Source organism: Ursus maritimus, unplaced genomic scaffold (genome assembly GCF_017311325.1).
Source record: "Ursus maritimus isolate PB19 unplaced genomic scaffold, ASM1731132v1 scaffold_18, whole genome shotgun sequence".
Classification (NCBI taxonomy): domain Eukaryota; kingdom Metazoa; phylum Chordata; class Mammalia; order Carnivora; family Ursidae; genus Ursus; species Ursus maritimus.
In genome coordinates this window covers 25,601,333-25,607,504 of record NW_024424230.1, presented here as the reverse complement: position 1 = coordinate 25,607,504, position 6,172 = coordinate 25,601,333, and positions in this window count along the sequence as shown.

Below are 6,172 nucleotides of genomic sequence, written 5' to 3'. Positions count from 1 at the left end.
TACAACAAAGAAGGTGAGAACAAGTTGCTGTCCATCTGGCTTTCAGGGACAGGGTGAGAACCACAGAGCTTATGGCCTCCGAGGTCGGAAGCCCACACTGCTCGGAAGGACCTCTCTCTGAACTCCACGGGAAGGCTTCTGCACCCTGAAGGGCCACTCCCTGTCTATGTGCTGAATTGGATTGATCCCCAATCCTGCCTCTCCCTACGGCTTCCACCCCAAATGCACATTTTAAGGCTTGCCAAAACCTGCGATCACAAAAGAGAGAATGAGAGCAGCTGATCGAGACCAGGTCCTGTGGAAGGCAGAAAGAAGGCGGTGTGGGGGCAAGCACACCACACATTTCAAGGAAAACAACTTAAAAATTAATGGGCTCTCAGGAAAGGAAGGCATCGCAAGAAAATCAATCGGGCTAGGTTTTCTGAGCACCTGTCAGTCGATCAAAACCATTCACTGGCTGCCTGCTATGCGTAAGGCACTGCCGGAAACGCTGAAGTGGACGCTCAGATGTAGCTTATGTATAAAAAAGAAATGTTTGGGAAAACCTGATTTTAGCCTCTGCTAACACAAGTGGAGCAATCAAATCTAAACCACACTTCCTGAAGGCCCCTTATACTTACCCACTCGCTGTCCAGGTTCCCTTCGCAGATGCTCGTGTCAGTGTCTCCCAGTGCCCCCAGTCTCCCAATGCCCCCAGTCCCCCAGTCCCCCCAGTCTCCCAGTGCCTTCAGTATTCCAGTGCCCCCAGTCCCCCAGTGCCCCCAGTCCCCCAGTCCCCCCAGTCTCCCAGTGCCACCAGTCTCCCAGTGCCCCCAGTCCCCCAGTGCCCCCAGTCCCCCAGGGCCTCCAGTCCCCCAGTGCCTTCAGTCCCCCCAGTCTCCCAGTGCCACCAGTCTCCCAGTGCCCCCAGTCTCCCAGTGCCCCCAGTCCCCCCAGTCTCCCAGTGCCCCCAGTCCCCCAGTGCCCCCAGTCCCCCAGTGCCTCCAGTCCCCCAGTGCCCCCAGTCGCCCAGTGCCCCCAGTCCCCCAGTGCCTTCAGTCCCCCCAGTCTCCCAGTGCCACCAGTCTCCCTGTGCCCCCAGTCCCCCCAGTCCCCCAGTCTCCCTGTGCCCCCAGTCCCCCAGTGCCCCCAGAACCCCCAGTCCCCCAGGGCCTCCAGTCCCCCAGTGCCCCCAGTCCCCCAGTGCCTTCAGTCCCCCTGGAGTTCTACTACAGTGCCACCAGTCTCCCAGTGCCCCCAGTCCCCCAGTCCCCCAGTCTCCAGTGCCCCCAGTCCCCCAGTCTCCAGTGCCCACCCCGTCTCCCAGTGCCACCAGTCTCCCAGTGCCCCCAGTCCCCCAGTCCCCCAGTCCCCCAGTCTCCCAGTGCCCCCATGCAAGTTGCCACGCATGCATCTTGCGAGCATCCAAGCACACAGCCAGCGATGGGGGCAGGTCATTTTCCATAGCAGTGGGTAGGGAAGACTTCACAGAGGAGATCAAATTTAAACTGGGTCTTGAAGGATGGATAAATGTAGAAGGCCAGATAAATGTGGAAGGCCAGAGAGCTTTCCGAGGCAGAAAGGAGCTCAGGATTTCTCTGTTAGGCCAGATCAGCCTAATTAGAATGCGATGAATGCTCTCTCACCGGGATAGACAGATTCTGAAGGGAGTGCTGGGAAAGGGCCTCGAAGTGAGGGAAAAACGGGCAAAGGTCCGTGGTGGGGGTGACATCGGAACTGGGTTTGAGGAATGACTAGTGACACTAAGCTGTCAAGGGAAGGGCCTTCAAGGTACTAATGCCACAACAGACAAACACGGAGGCCGGAAAGAGCAAGTCCAGGGCAAGAGTGTCTCCGTGGGGCCAATACTTTGATAATATCAAAGACCCCGTGTTCCTTGTCGATGTCTCTACCCACCCGCCCAGTCTGTCCCCTAAAGCTAGGCTCGCAGATTAGTAATGGCACGAAAGGGAAGGAGGTATACTGGGGTAACAACAGTCACTATTCAGCTGTCACCCTCAGAGTCTTTCATCGTTTTATTATTCTTTGGCATCTCTAGGAAGATGATAAGGAGTCTTGAAAGTCGGGTTTTATTGAGAATGAAAAGGGAGATTTACATTTTTAAGAGCCCCATTCACAGACTAAAAGCAATGCTTGGACAGCTGTTTGTCTCTAAGCTGTACTCAGAGGGAACTTAGCCGACGACGCTAGGCTAAAAGCAGAGCCCCTTCGTTAGGGAGAGAGTAGAATGACTCTGAAGACAGGGAGACTCAGAAAGGAAGAGTGGGTTGTAGAGAAGCTAGGACACGTGTGACTGCACCCGCATTCCTGAGGCCAAACCTGGAGTGTGCGATGGGGGGCATGGGGGCGTGCATGGGGAGGGGTGGAGAGTGAGACGGAAGTTGCACGGTGGGGTCATGGACCGCTTTCCTGGGTGCAGCCTGGGGAAGGGTGCAAGCCCCTCTGGGAGGTGCTTCCTGTGTCTCGGGGGCACACCCACTATGGCACGGAGGCCCTAGCTCACCCTGGTAGAGGGAATTGTCTAACTGTTGGCTTCCCCAAGCTTGAGCAAGAGGTTCAGGATGTCCCCAAGTTCCAACCTCCTTCCCCACCCCTGCCCCCAAGGGCCACGCTGGTAAACGGCCCTAACACTGGAAAATGGAGGCCGTCAAAGGCCGAGACCTTGAGACCAAAGATGAGGGCAGAGTTGTGGTCGGCGGCAGAACACGCCAACATGTGTGTGAGCAGAAGTCAAGGGATCATCGACATCAACCAGCAGCTTCAGCAAGGGCAGAGCCCGATGACAGAGACTGCAGCAAGACTGTCCAAGGACCTGAGCCAAAGCGTTGGAGAACCCGCTTCCCATAACCCCTACCCTCCCATCTGTCAGATGCCATCTCAGAGAGGAAAAGAGGAAGAGGCTCTGAGAAGCTGAGCATTTCTTCTGAAGCGGCAGTCTGAAGCCCAAGACAGACTAAGAGAATGAGTTATCTTTCATCTGCAAGTTTAAGGCCATCCACCTCTTCCCACCCCCTCCCAAAGCTTGAGGGGCTCATGAGGGATTTTAAATTAGCGGTATGAAATGAAGAAACTGCAACTTTGTTTGCACAGCCTGAGTCTTCCTGAGTGGGAGGTGGGAAAAGGAGCAAGGGCTGAAAAGCCACCGGGAACACGGGCTCACGCAGTGCTGTGCTGGCTGACAATCACTTGGAGCTTTCTAAAAACGCAGATCCCAGGGTTTCAATTCCAGACCTGCACAGGCAGAAACCTGCAGGGGAGGCCAGGGGGGCTGCATTTTAACAGCCCTCCTTGCCGCTCCAATGTGGAAAGCACAGTGAAGGCCTGGGGCAGGAACCAGCCTGGGACAGAGCATCCCTTCCTCCGACTCTGAGGGAAAAGAGGAGGCCAGTGCCCAAGGGCAACCGCAGCAAGAGGAGGTAAGTGGGGGGGGGGGGGAAGGGAGCCAGCTGGGATAAACTGGTCTCAATCCACTGGACTGTACACAGAAGAGACAGGAAGTAGTTATGCAGGTTGCAAAGGAACTTTGTCTTCATTTTCCTGGTGGCTTTTTGAAGTGAGAGTCACGGAGGCTGTGTAGGCTGTGGGGACAGGCAGGTGGCACGGAGAATGAAAATCTGAGAGGGAACGTCTGACTGGCAGTGTTCTAGAGAGGCCTTGTAGAGCTGGCCAGGGCTCTGAGCACATGGCTCAGCCCTGACGTAAGACACCTTTGCTCTGCCACCAGGCTGAGTGGGTAGGCGAGCAGGAAATGGTGGTGAGGAGAATGGGTTTGGAGAGTCACTACGGGAATAGCAGGGGGTCACCTGGGGATGGTGAAGACCCAGCTCACAGAGAGGCTTCTCCGAACCTGGAGACAAGTTTGGCTTCCTTGGAAAATGTTGGCTCCCATGCCACATTTAGTACTAAGACAAAAATACCACAAGGCATTCTTCAGGGAGGGCAGTAGAGATGGGCTAGAGTGGAAGGAAATTTGATTTCTTCTTTAACTGTACCTATGGATCATTCAGAAGTTTTGGGTTTTATGAAAAAAAAAGTCCTTACATAACCGTGTAGCTTAAAAAAAATACCCAAAGCATATCATCACATTTTCAGATTATATGTGAAATGTATAATACTTCTGGGTAATAACATTTTATAAGTTGGAAAGAAGAAGACAGATCTTGACTTACTAAGTGCCTAACAATTTATCAAAACATTACAAGGGAGTAATCACAAATGTTTTAATGTAATATTACTAACTGATCAACTTGGCATCTTTAATACTCCATATGTCCAATATACTTTCTATACTCATTATATCTGAACACTTAATGCTAGCTGATCAATAAATTCTTTGGTTCCATTGCACACTTTTATTTTAGGATACTTAAGACAAAGGAATGTTTGCTTCCAAATACACTGTAATCAAAGTATATACATTAAAAAAAAGCATGCATGAAAAGGATGCCTAAAATTTTTATATTCAATTTCAAACCCCCAATTTTTTTTTCAGGGCTCCTGGGTGTCTCAGTCGGTTGGGCATCTGACTCTTGATTTTGGCTCAGGTCATGACCTCAGGGTCATGGGATCAAGCCTGCCCTGGGTCGGGAGCCATACTCAGCGGGGAGTCTGGTTAACACTTTCTCTCCCTCTGCCCCTCCCCACATGCTCGCGCTCTCTCTCAAATGGATAAATAAATCTTTAAAACAAAAGCAAAACAAAAACAAAGACAAAAAAACAAGCTCTAAATTTTTTTTAAGTTTTATTCATTTGAGAGAGAGCATATGTGTGCTTGTGGAGCAGGGGAAGGGGCAGAGGGAGAGAATCTTCAAGCAGCCTCCTCACTGATCGCAGAGCCCACTGCAGGGCTCTATCTCACAACCCATGAGATCATGACCTGAGCCAAAACCATGAGTCGGATGCTTAATCGACTGAACCACCCAGCACCCCACAAAATCCAAATTTTAAGTGGACCAACACAGATCTTTTGTGTTCCTCAAAGCCAGTAAAAAGAAATTATGTTACGTGGCCATTATGGTTTGCTGAATGGATTACTGTGTCTTAGAGGTTTTTTTCTTATGATTTCTAGTAGCTTTCTCTATCTGAATGTGCTGTTAGAGAAGCTTCAAACATTTCCTATTAAATATATATACACACCTGCAGAATGGAAAAAATATACACCAGTGTGTTTCTCTGTTATAATCTGGATTATTATTATTATTTTTTGGTGGTGTTTTTGTATTTCACAAAAATAGAGGGTATATTAGAAAAAAAAGATTTAAAAAACCCCATTCACTGGGTTGCCAGTAAGACTACAAAATACCTTTGCGTATTGACATGAAATGTGATAATCAAAAGGAGTCGTGTGACCATTAAAGAGCAGTGAGGGGCAGGGGAGCCCATTTAAACACATACTCAAGGAGAATTTCAGTGCTCTGAAAAATGTAAATAAATGTTGGACACACAAATGCTGAAGGCTGAGGTCAGCTCCACTCTCTAGGGCTACCAAGCACAGCCATAGCCCCCAAAAGACGCCTCACTTCCTGACTTCCTCCATAGCTGACTCTCTGGACCATTCTTCTGTCGTAATATAGAAATGTAAGCTAGAAACAGGACACAGATAATTGCGGGGTTTCCTTGTTACAACTCGGTGTCAGATCACTGCTCACGCAGGATCACGGGTGTTGCTTCCCCAAGGCACTCCACGCTTCTAAAACTGGCCACCACCGAGTCCAGCAGGGGTAGAGATCCCATCTCTGCATTTAAGCAGTCCCAGGAATGTTCTGGGACTGCAGTGGCACTAATGAATGCAAATGCTCATCATGAAAGTTTTCTCTGAAGTGAATGCTTCCTTTCACCTCATTTGTGAGGTGGACTCTTCTAGTTCTGTACAGGCGAGGCTGGGTTTAGCGGGTGTTCATTCTAGTCATGTGACAGTGGCAGGTGCAACCCCAATGATGACCCTAAAGAACCGACAGAAAACACACTCTTTGGTCCGAACTCCCCTTCTCGGTGTATGTTAAATAAAACAGGCTTCTGCGGAATGTTCCAGGAATTAGAACACTTGAACCAAGGACACCCAGGTAGACTTGGGACCTGCTCGGCGTCTCCACACTTCCCAGTCTTCCCGGCAAACAAGTACCCGGTCGGACGACACAAAGGCGGGGGTGCCGGAGGCAGCGCCCGGGGAGCC